Below are 12,286 nucleotides of genomic sequence, written 5' to 3'. Positions count from 1 at the left end.
CACAAAGTTGTAGTTTTCTGAGTGTTTTCCATTTTTCTATTAAAATTAAAGGGGGTGAGAATAGTGCCCATCTGTCCCTATCCTAACGAGAATGATCCTGCCTAGCAAAGTAAAGAAAAATGACCTTGTGTCCAAATGAATCGGACCCACTAACATATGCAACCAAAGTGCATAAGGTAAATGTATATACTTTCAGTTCAACATAAATGTGCAAAAGTTCAAACTTATAATCCTTACAAAGTTCTCCTTGTGACCAGGGTATGGTTCCCTTACCCTGGATCAATTCAGGAAGACCTATGAAACATTTCTGATTCCATTAATTTCTGTTCAGTTCAAAGCAAAATGTCTTTTTCATCCAATATGTCTTCCAACTTGGTCGCTTTCACAAAATACTTGTTCAAAACCAAAGCAACTGTTTCTTCCACAAAGTATTCTCCTCCAGCCCACCTGTGCGACTTGCATTGGTTTGGGCGCACGTCTCCCGCACCGCTGGGCTTCTCTCCCTGCTGCCATCTTCCACGATTCTGCTTCCTGCTGCGCGCACTCGGCAAAACCGCACCACTTCTTTTCCCGCGTTGACTTCTGCTTCAGCTGCTGTTTCTCTCTTGAATGCTTCTGCCTCTGCTGCTCCTTTATTCACATGTAAATCATTGGCCAATTTGATTGTCTCGCTAAGAGGACGTGAATTGCAGCAACTAGATGGCATGGTGGTCTTAGCGGCACCATTGATGCTCATTAACTTTGTTCCTCGTCCCATTAACATAGGAATGCTGGATCCTGAAGTCAATAAAGGTTTTATGTTTTTCAGGGTTATTTGGTTTTGATTGATTAATGAACTGGAGGTTGTCAGAGCTAAGAGATACTATGTGAATGATATGTGCTTTGGTATTGGGGGGTTAAGACTTATACCTAAAACAGAATCATGATAATTAGTGGATTTTACGTTTGACTAAGGAATTCCCAAGGTTCACAGCCTACTCTGTTTAGGTAACCTTTCATGAAAGGTTCCTTGGGGTGTTTCATGGGAGGGACATGTACAGTGACAGCATGCCATTAGATATTTGGGAATTATAGGGTCCTCATCCTCGCAACAAGAAGAATACCGCCTCTCTCCAAAGGCAGTCACCACTTCCCCCTGACAGCCTTCTCCTCCAATGGGATCCACCCTCTTAAATTCACCCCCAGGGTTAGGATCTGGTAGCGGCTGCCTTCCCCTGGCCACATGGTAGGAGATTTTAGGCTGGGGATCAGTGATGACTCTGCAGACAGCTCAACCCCAAATTTGGTGTCGTCCTCCACCACCCCCCACACTCCTGCAGCCCTTTGACGCCTTAACTCTGGGTGGAGCGAGGACACCAAATTCTTTCCCCCGTGTGCTGCCTTAGTTAAAGCCAACCCTGTTAATTATTCATTAAAAAGGAGTGGGCAGTAGCTGCTGTCTAATGGCATGCATGGGCTGCAATGGTTGTGTGTTTGGTGTTGGAGGGCAGGGCTTCCTACTTAATGCTTATTCCCCCGATGGTACAGATTGAACTCTACATTTGGAAGCTGACATTTTTTTCTTTTTTTAGTCATGTTGCAGCTTGTTCTTGACTCCAGCGCAGCCTCCTACAGTCACCACCTTTCCGCTTCATCAAACAGCCCAAGTTTGGAAACCTGGTTTAGGTAGGTCATTTGAAAATGTTTCCTTATTCACCCAATCTTTGTTATAGGATGCTGTTCTCCTTCTCTGTGTTATGTATAGACATCACATAGAGTTGCAGCAGCTGTATCCATTTAGTCCAGAGAAATTTAGAACAGTAGGCATGCGTGCCAGTTTCATGTATATTTTATGTCCCTACAAGGACATTGCAAGCCATTTGTGGGTTGCATGAGGGTGAGGCTGCAAATGTTACCTGAAATACAAGGACTTGTTGCTATAAACGCTGGTGAAGAAGGCCGAGATCAATAAATAAGTGGCTTATGTTGGAGGTTACTCTCGCCCTTTTAAAAACTTACCCTATTGGCGTAACACTAATCTCTAAGTGTCTAATTCGGCAGCCGGCCAATATGTATGTGTTGCATTTTTATCTATGTATGTTACTTGCCATTTATATCGAGGTGTGCTAGACAGACCAGGTTTGAGCCTGGCTGGAGCCAATGCATGGCTCTGGCTCACCTCGAGTGCCATCGTGAAAAAAGAACCTAATTAGAGCAGAGCCAAGCATTACCTCATCCTCCTACATTCACAGAGTAAATTAAAATGCCACCAAGTCACTCTTAAAAGAACTGCATGCAATCCATCTACTTCCACATAGTACTTGGTTTATCTGAGACCAGGAATCACACGTTGGTGCAAAACTAAAGGTGCAATGGGAACATAAGGGGTTTGAAACCTCTAAAATTGCAAACTGTACAACTAGAAAACCAGGCTTCCACACTTCACCAATCTATGCAGTCCTGGACAAATCACTCTACTTAAATGAGTCATGTGTCTGTTGGCTGCCACAACTGAGATCATTTAGCAGTGGTTCTATTAAATGTGTACTACACCAAATGCCACACTTATATACTGTGTATTAAACTACAGTGTTAAAATAATAAAGATATTGGGCCTCATTACAAGTCCGGCGGTAACTGTGCCGGTGCTACCGGCAGGTTGCCGCTGGACCCATAATGATTTACCAGCACCTGACTTCCCGGTAACAGGGGGATTGCAACCCCGGCGGTCCGGGAAGTCAGGCGCCAGCAAATTGTAAGTCCCCATTCCCATAGAGTCCCTGAGGACTCTATGGGAATGGGGACCACGGAAGCAGCGGCACTGTTAACGGTGCTGGTGCTTCAGTGACGGCTTGCCTACCGTGGCCACTGTGCCCAGCAGGGTCAGACCTGTTGGGCACAGCGGCCCCGGCAGGCAAACCCGTAGTGTCGGTCTGGAAAAACTGTGCCGGTAAGCTTACAGGCACCATTGTTTCCGGACCGGCACACTTATGAGGCCCATTGATTATTTATAATGTGTACACCAAAGGCATTCCTTAATTTGCTAATTGCACTGTCGCCTATGTGCTATTTTTCTCACCCAATGGAAAAGTGAAATAGATGATGTACTACACTGCTTAGTGGACAAAAGGGCTTGCCTGGGTCATATTACTTTACTGTATAAGGAGCCTTCCTGGACATTTTCTTTTACAAGTCCCTCTGCCCAGGCTATGGGCAGTTACCATGGGGTCTTCAGTTTGTGAATCGGGCAACGGGAGGCGATGTTGTCCTCGGGCAGTTGGGATGCTTGCCTAGACATGAGGCTTTCCACCTGCCACACATCTCTTTAGTTGTTGTCCTCTATCTCCCTCCATTCAGGATATGTCGGTGTTGTCTGTCGTTCCCGCTTGCGCCTGCTGAAAGACTGGGGATTGCTCCCCTTTGGGTTAAGCAAACTAGAAGCTGAGCACAATAACCATTTCCAAGTTTGCATGACTGACTACAAGTAGCTGACCTTTTCACCTAGTGTTTTGTTTTTGTGTGTCTAAGCCTTAAAATTACACTTGCAAAACACAGAGCGTTGTTAGGCAGAAATTACTTTGCATTCTAGTACATGTAGAATTCCATTCAGTATGTAGTGTAATGTAATTGTCATTTGTATAGCGCCTTTTCCCATTGGTATGGTCTCAAAGCGCTGTAGGTGAATGCCCTCGGTGAACCGAAGTCCAGTTATGGGAAATTCGTCAGGAGTTTAGAATGCGTGTGTGCTTTTTAGCCAATACGAAGATAGATGGCAGAGGGAGGGCAAATACCTGCTAGCTACCCATGTAGAGGTGGCATGTGGATGGGTGCTGTAGGGTAATCTGGAGAGTATCCGAGAGCAGGTGGATCATTGTGTGTAGCTAGACCAAATTTTTGTGCTGGGGGGGGATATCTGCATTCTTATGGTAGAGTTGTTGTGCAATGTGTCTTGGGGAAGTTTATGATAGCCAAAGGCATGGCCACCCATCAGCTATCTTCCATAAGCATGGTGTGTGATACGCCGCTGTGTGTTCTGGCTGGTTTCTTGATGCAGATAAATTTAGAAGGGAGTGAGTTCAACGCGCGGTTAAATTCTTGTGAAAGTAAAGCTGTAATCACTCTTATTGCACAAAAAAGGTTTTATATAATTGTTAGGTTGGTTTATGTCGTGATTTGTGTACTTTAAAACCTATTTACAAACCAGCATCATTATAGATCCTTAAAACCGCACAGTAATAGATGTATATCAGTTATGAGAAGACGTGTGGTTAAGAGAATGGGATCAAATCCTATCTCACAGAAAGTGTGTGATTCCGAACAATCACTTAATTTCGCTGTGCCATATCTTCCATAATTGAGGTACTAGGTATAGGTGTCCTGTTATAAGGGCAGGGTGGCAGGGCATCCAGTATTGGTTATTGTTGTGTGGGGCAAGGTGGAAAAGGGGATAGGTAGGAGGATTCTAGGTATTTATTTTTGCAGAGTTTGAGGAGAAATTATGACAGGTATGGGTTTTGTGTTTGAGGATTGAGAGGCAGAATGCAAGTTATGCATTTGTTACCGGCTTGGATTAGATTTGGTTCTTAGAGCCACGCCCCAGGACCCATGGCTTGTCTCTTCCCATGATTTCTTTGGTTCGCCAACCTCTACATTTATATTGCAGTTATCTGTTGTTGTTTATTTCTGAAGGTACTCTGGGTTACATGATAAGATTGTGCATTATACTTCAGGAAAATAACTGTTGCTTTTGCAAAAATTACTAGTACTGTAACATGATCTTTATCAGTTATGTGTTGGGTGGAGCATAGTATGCGTTTCGGTGTTTGAGATGCAACTGCCTATCCCGGAACATATTACAGGACAGTACACAGGTGTCATTGGTTATGCTTCAAAATGCTGCATCCTTGCCTGAGCGTGCGGTTCTTGCACAGCTAATGGTTCTTGTACAATTATTAGCTGACTGTCACTAGATAAGGTTATGATATGCTTGTAGCTTGTTTGTATATTGCCACAGCAATGCCACCTCACAGCGCATAGGAGGTTTACTGTGTTAAAAAGACAAGAACTGTATAGAATACACCAAATCTGGTGTGGTAGAGGTGGTGATGGACATTGTGGTTGCTGAACAGTGTTGATGGATTTTTCGCTATTTTGTAGCGGGATGGTTAAGATGCAGACCAGGTAATGTCTGTATACATATTGTTATATACTGTCCCTCTTCCTCCCGATTCCTACGCTAGCCCAGGGTTCGAAATTGAGGGGAGCTGGGAGCTATTCAGCTCCTCCTTATAGCATAGATGATCCTGGTTAGCTTGCCACAAACAGGTTCCAGGCGCTACCTTTAGCTTCCCAGGCCAATTGATGCAGGACAAACACACCTATGTGAATGTAGCTATGCATTTGTAACAATCTATAAATAAACATTAAGACACCTCTATAAAACATTTGAAGCATAATGGGTCATAAATGAAGGACAAGATTATATTTGGCATCTTATGTGAAAGCTACATTGGCAGAAAGATATGTGGTAGCTCCTTGTCCTGCTGTGGTAGCTCTTGGTCAATGGTTAATGCGGGATACCCAGGAGATGGTTTTAGCTTCTACTTATCCAATCCTAATTGTGATCCCTGTAGCCGTCTTTTTGGTACCGAGATCAGAGCATTTCTTGAAAAGTATTAAATGAGTAGGGAAAGAATGTGCACCTTGTCCCCAATGCATTTGCTGGCACGCATACCTCAGTTCCTTCTTTCTACTGGACCAGATTAAACACTTTGCGCAGAACTGCGTTTCTTCAAATAGTCACGTACCCTTTCAAAATTGTGGTTCTTCATCAGGAATTTCTCTGCTCCTTTTACACCTGCTTCCTTGCAGCTCCTTTTTTTTATTAGCTATTTATGCCTCGACTGACTAGCTTCAAGGGAGGACGGTGGTGCCTTGTGCAATTGTCTGTTGCAGATTCCTATAATATGTGACTCCTTTTGCCTTTTTTTTCTTTTCTTTCGCGTGGCTGTGCTCTTCGACTCTTGTTTTAGTTTGGGCCCTTAAGAACAGACTTATCCTTGTATATAGTTCTACAGTGCTGCAGCTCAATTGGTGTTTAATGGCTTTGTTTTGAGAAGAATGTGAGTAAACCTCTTTTTTTCTTTCTTTAAACCAACAGGACCTGGTGACTTATTTTACCCTGATAACCCTCCGGTAAAATGTTCCACCAGAGCCTGATCAGAAGTAGCCTACATCATTCCAGAGCAGACCTTCCTTTACTCAGGGCCTAAGTGAGGATCATCCTGTGGCAGTTACATTGCTTGTTCTTGTATGTACTTGGTACTAGCGTCTTTGTTCCAAGCACAACGATCCACGTGCTGGCATACAGATAAAGAAGCCCCTTTTCTCGTTGGCCACTCTACTTTGGCTCTTCGTCCCTTCGGCTCCTGTAGCTACCCTCACAGTTTGGTGCTCACGCCATTTGGCCACTATGGTCATATAATTTCATTGCCCACTTGCCTCTCTGGAGGCTTAATTGGAAAGGACTTTGGCTAGAGTTTGGACTACGGAATGCAAAGAAGACTCATTCAAGACCTTGATTAAAGATGTGGTTTTATCCTCTCTACTAGTGATGTCTATTGTGTCTTCCATTATGGTACCATATTTGTCTGTACCAGTGGTGGATCTGGCCTTCCCACCTCTACCAGTGATGTCCCAAATCATGTTACCATAGGACTCAATATCCCTGAAGACACCATGCCCCATTCCTTGGCATTCAATTCTCGATTATTTGCATTCTTTGAGTTGGCGTATGCAGTCAAATTAATGAACTAAAATGTGCTAAAGTAAAAGTAAAGCCCAGGACTGAAATAGTATGTTACTGGTGCCATGGAGTCATCTGTACCCCTAGTCCCAATCCATTGGGCTCTGTACTCTGCTACAGCATGGACCTAGTCATTGATCTGGATACCTTTCCAGAATAGTACAAAGAAGATGCCATATTCAGGTCTAAGGTGTCCCTTTCCATCATGGATAACATTATGATGTTGTTGCAAAGGTCTAGGTTCAATGTTGCAGAGGGGGCGCACATATCGGTAGCGCAAGTAACATGGTGACGTTGAGAGTGACATGGTGGGTGATAACGGGAGCGGAGGCATCATTGAATGCGGCGCAGGTTGCGTAGGCATAGTGTTGTGTGATATGGCATAGTAGCAGGCTCAGGGAGCAGGCGCAGCGCAAGAAGTCCCACGGGGGAACGTAGTGAAGGGTGGGTGATTTGGGTCTAGTAATGGGTAGTTGTGTAATGCAGACAGCAGGTGAGAGTGCAAGGTGCCTTAGGGGATAAAGTGATATGGGGACTTTTGAGCAATATGTGAACTGTAAAGAAGCCACTTTCTTGTAGGCCCATTTTAGAAAATCATTTTTTGCATACAGCTCATAAGAGCTTCAGTTTTTGTGACGGCTGTATGTATTTCGAATGGATTGTGTCCTGCAACGTATTCCACGTCTTTGACATGTAATGTCCACAGCTGTGCTACTTTGGAATTTTTTTTTTGGCAGAGGGCATCATTCGTCGATGTGGTTGGGCCAATGTCCCTTGAGGGCGACGTCACCAGATGTTATAAATAGGATGCACGGCGCCCGTAGTCTCAGCTCTGTTTTTCCGCAAATGTGTTTGCTTCGAGAACCCGGCGCGCCTCGTGCATTCTTTGTGAATATTTCTTCATCTACCCTTCTGGCTCCGCGGTCTGGCTTGAAGACGTGCTGGGACTCTAAGTCTAAGATGTCGATTACGGACCCGTGCCGCATTTGTTTCTGGTGTCTGAGCGAGACTTATGACACAGACGACCGTTTGAAATGCCAGTCGCTGACTGCTAAGGCCTTGTGGGAGCGTAAGGGGAAGTTACAGGTCGGTCAGGATGCTAAACTCAGTAAGTCCCGAAAAGCTGCAAACGGGATGTGCACCGACGATTCGAGGGGTGACTCTTCGTCGGAAGGAGTCCCGGTGATCTCGGTCCCGGAGTGGGTCCCGCTCCTTGTCTCAGAACTCCCAGAAGCGGCGTCACCGGTCGCCTTTCCCATCCTCGTCGGATGATGGCGCCGCGAGGAAAGTGGCTTGTCCCACTAAGTCCTCGACTCTGGAGGAATGGGAGGCATTCCGGGAGCAGATGCTGGCGATTTTTCAATCCCAGGGCACAGTTCCGTCCGCGCCTTCGAAAGAAACCGGCAGGGAACGATCTCGGTCCGATGCTCACGCGCCTTTTGGCCCAGGTCCTCGGCACGATACTCCTAGGGAACCGTCGAGGTCCCCTACGGACAAGGTTCAGGTTGATCTCAAGAGATGTGCTAGATCCGGGTCTCAGTCTTCGTCCCCGGCGAAACCGCAGAAATCTGGTAAGGGCTCAAGGTCGGCGTAGACTCCACCAGCGATTGTCCGTCGGATACGGAGGTCGACGCTTTGCCGTCACACCAGCCCTCAGCGCCGTTGACGAAGTTGATGCCGAAGCCGACTGCACCGTCGATGCCTTCAGGGCCTTTTGGCTGAAATTTGCAGATGGAGGTCCTTGGTACTGTGGATCCTCCAAGGAAGCCTCAACCTAAGTCTGTGAAGCCTGTTAAGGAATCCAGACCCACTTCTGTCCCTAAGCAGGAGTTCTTTCTTCTTCTGGGTGATATCTATGAGGATGTGGATGATGCTGGAAATGCATCGGAGGGACAGGGCCTCCGTATCCTTGTCCTTTTCTGCCTTTTTATAGTGTGTTCTGTCATATTTTCTGCGCAGGAGTTCATGTGGGACTCCTGGCGGTGCAGCTCTCTTTTGGTTTGGTGAACAGACCCATGGGATACCCTTACGGCACCTATGGGTGGGGGGTACAACCCTGTGCCCCTAGTGTATGTTTTTGGGCACCTGTGGGTGGCCCGCAGAGCAGGGTATGGGCTGGTGGCAGCTCCATGCTGAATTTGACAGGTGCGCTAAGTCTCCACCATTTTGGGATACCCAGGCCCTCCATTGGAATCAGTTGACTCCTGGTGGAAAACAAGATGTCCCCTGTGGCCTCTTGCTTTCTATTACCTGTTACCTTGTTTTCCCAAAGTCCTGGGAAGCCCTGACTCTCTCCCTTCCCCCTGACTGGCTTTTGGGTGGAGGTTCCCTATATGGTGGTGTTGTGAAGTCCAGTCCAGACTGACTGGAGCCTTCCCAGTGACTGTATGTTGTGGGTACGCCCTGTGGGTGGGACCTGGGTGAATGGAGTGTGTGACCAATATGCACTTCTTGTTGTGGCTGTCTGGTTTCTGGTATGAGACAAAGACTGAGACAGCCCTGCCCAAAACGGGCCTGAATGCAGTGTGTAGTGTTGAATGGCTGGGTACTCGTCCCAATCCACATTCCTTGTTGTGAGTGTCTGAGAGGGAGGAGGGTGGCCTGAATGCACTGTGTGCCTGATTGGCTGACTGTCTGCATGAATGCCCTTCTGTATGATTGGCTGCTGAGAGTGACCCAGCAGTGTGGATGAGAGACGAGATAGTATATCTGGGGACCTCTCACCACTGTAAATTGTTCAGAAGCTGTGTCTGCACTTGAAGAGTAACTGGAACTGCTGATCCTCGATGACCAGTTGGAAGAAGACTTGCTGTTGCATTTGCTTTGACCTGAATCTGAAAGCTGCCAAATTCGTCGAAGACTGATCCGAGAGAGGACCTGGTAAGGTGCCTTCTTCCCGTGCTCCGAGGGACCATCGAGCACCGCTAACCTTCGCCGAAGCTCCCTGGAAGTCAGACCCTCGAAAGGCTGCCGACCCGAGACAGGACCGCTGAGGAGAACGAAGCAAAGCACCCGGACTTCGCCGCTGTCGAAGTCTATTGCCGTCGACCAGGGTTCGCAGGTTTGTGTAACCGCTGGAGGCCTGTCGAAGTTGTGTTGCCCAGCCGTGGGGACCACTTGACGCCATGCCGCCGACGACCGGAGCCGCCCGCTCCTTTGCCTAAGAACATTTGAATCCCAGGGTCTCCCTTGTCCGCAATGTCGACTGCTTTGTCCCGCCGGAGAAAGTCGAGGACGACCAACGCGCTGAGGAGAATCCGCCGGTGGGTTTCCCGCCACCTGAAGGCCACAAAGACTTCGCCTTGACGCCCTTGTTGGGCCACAGTTCTTTTGAAACTCTTTGCGGTCCTGAACAATCCGCCGCCGAGGTGCCCCGCACACCTCATCCTCGCAGGACATCGCTGACAAGCACCACCTGGATCGACATCAGGGGTCTCGCACCCTTGAACTTCTCATCGCCGCCGTCGACGACATGTTCATCATCTTCGACGCCTCTCAAGGATCCGTGGCTCCTGCTTTAAAGAGAGTCACTCAAGAAGGATCCTTCGACGCGTCTTTGAAGAACTCTACTCCACCAGGTACATTGGGGGGGTAAAACCTTAATAGGAGGAAAAAAGGCTATTGAACAATATATGGTCTGGGTTTGTGCTATATATCTTTATTTTACAGGTTGCCCAGGTGGGGGGATCTCCACACAGAACTGTACCTAGTGGTAGGGGCCAGTATTCTGCCTACCGTTTCAACCATCTTGCTTTCCTTCCTATCTCTATTGCTGGTTTCCGCGTTTTTGATCTGTGTGACATTTTAACCATACAGTTGATGCACTTTGAGATTCGATAACATTGGTGGTACCACTTTAGAATTGTATATATTTATCATTGTTGATTTCCGAGTACAAAGTGCGTTATTGTGATCGTGTACATACCTTTGAATATTAATTATATAAAGACTGTTTTCAGTAATACAGTGTGTGGACATTCCTTTGTGGGGGTTCAGGGACTACACTGTACTTAAGAACCAGCCTGCATCCCCTCCTGAGAAGCTAGGCCTTGATTGCTCGACTACGTTAGCAATAATAGAGAATCTTGGCTGGGGTCCTCTGTGCCTCTCCTCTACCATATAGAGAGCAGAAGTACAGACACCCCCCTCCAGTCTTTACATTGAGCCTGATGTGGCGCCTGCCTTTTCTGGGGGCAGTCAGTTGGAAGACTTGCGTCAATCACTTCATGATGCCAGTGGCCTAGACACGTATCCTGAGGTGGAGTTTGGCAGGCCTGAGCCTGGGGCTCATGCTGAGTCCTCTTATAGGAGACTGATGGCTAGGGCCACTGAGTATCTGGGTTGGTCTAGTCCTCCGAATGCATTTGTTCAGGATTACTTGACAGATATTTTGGATCAAGGTCCGTCCACTAACCCAGAGTTGCCTTTTCATGTGAATTTGCAAAAGGTGGCGGCTGCTTGGCAGACCCCGGAGTCTCTTCGGGCGGTTAACGTCGTTGACTAAAAAATACTGCCCTCCAGTAGCGACCCCAGCTACCTATCCACTCACCCCACTCCCAAGAGTTTGGTGGTTCAGGCAGCTACGGCCACCTCGAGGCAGGCGGTTTACCCTATCATCCCTACTGATGGGGACGACAAGCGCTTCGATGGTTGGGCACGCAGGGTGTTTTCTGTAGGGAGTATGGTGCTGAAGTCCGCCAACTCCACTTGTGCCTTGGCAAGATTTACATACACTCTGTGGAATTGCGTCTCTCTAGCAGCTGAGCATATTCCAGAGTGAGGAAGAAAGGGATGGGTTCCTTGCTCTTGTGCAGGATGGCATGGATGCCATGTTTGAATCCATTCAGTCTGGGTTGGACACGGACGGCAGTGTAAGCCGGTCCATGGCTGCGAGCACCGTTATACGCAGGTTTGTGTGGTTGCGGAAGTCGGATTTTGCTCGGATGTACAGGCCTGTCTTCTGGATATGCCCTTTGATGTCTCCCATTTGTTTGGCAGCAAGGCTGACAAGAGCCTTGAGAGGTTGCAGACCTCCAAAGCTGCTGCTAAATCTTTGAGTGCAGCAGTGTGTCAACTTCCGCCTTTTCGTCCTAGGCAACAACTGTGGAGGGGAGGTTCCTTTCGTTACTACTCCTCTTTTGGTAGGTTGAGAGTAGACACCAATCAAATAAAAAATTTAAAAAACACTTTTTTTTTCCATGGTGTCAGTTTGTCAAACCCTGCCTTTTAATACAAAGCCAAAACAATTTTGCTTCTGTATTCCCACTCCCTGTACCTTACCTTAAAATGAAGGGGTTGGATATAACTGATGCCTGGGGTTGGGGGTTGCTGGAAGAGAAGAGCATTGTGATAACCCAAGCAATCACTGGAGGTTGTTCAAATTTCATAATTAATGCGCAAGAAATCCTCTGTGTGTTTGATGTACAGTCTCTATATTTTACCTGTGTGTATAGTATCTGTAAATTCATTAGAAATACAAGTCAGTCAATTGGTGCAAGTAAT

General features: G+C 47.0%; 1 protein-coding gene across 17 annotated transcripts in view; it reads left to right on the top strand.

The window, feature by feature from the left end:
• NCOA2 (nuclear receptor coactivator 2) overlaps positions 1–12,286 on the top strand; it is a 2,606,235-nt gene that overhangs the window by 1,174,146 nt on the left and 1,419,803 nt on the right. For 14 of the 17 annotated variants that reach the window (XM_069621170.1, XM_069621182.1, XM_069621179.1 and 11 more), the window contains one exon: positions 1,572–1,665. The exons of the other annotated variants lie outside the window; for them this stretch is intronic. The gene's annotated coding sequence lies outside the window, so the exon portion shown is untranslated. The remainder of the gene's footprint in view (positions 1–1,571; positions 1,666–12,286) is intronic. 17 annotated transcript variants of the gene reach the window in all.

Source organism: Ambystoma mexicanum, chromosome 5q (genome assembly GCF_040938575.1).
Source record: "Ambystoma mexicanum isolate Mex_15411 chromosome 5q, UKY_AmexF1_1, whole genome shotgun sequence".
Lineage (NCBI taxonomy): Eukaryota > Metazoa > Chordata > Amphibia > Caudata > Ambystomatidae > Ambystoma > Ambystoma mexicanum.
This window is presented reverse-complemented; position numbering and strand designations above follow the sequence as displayed.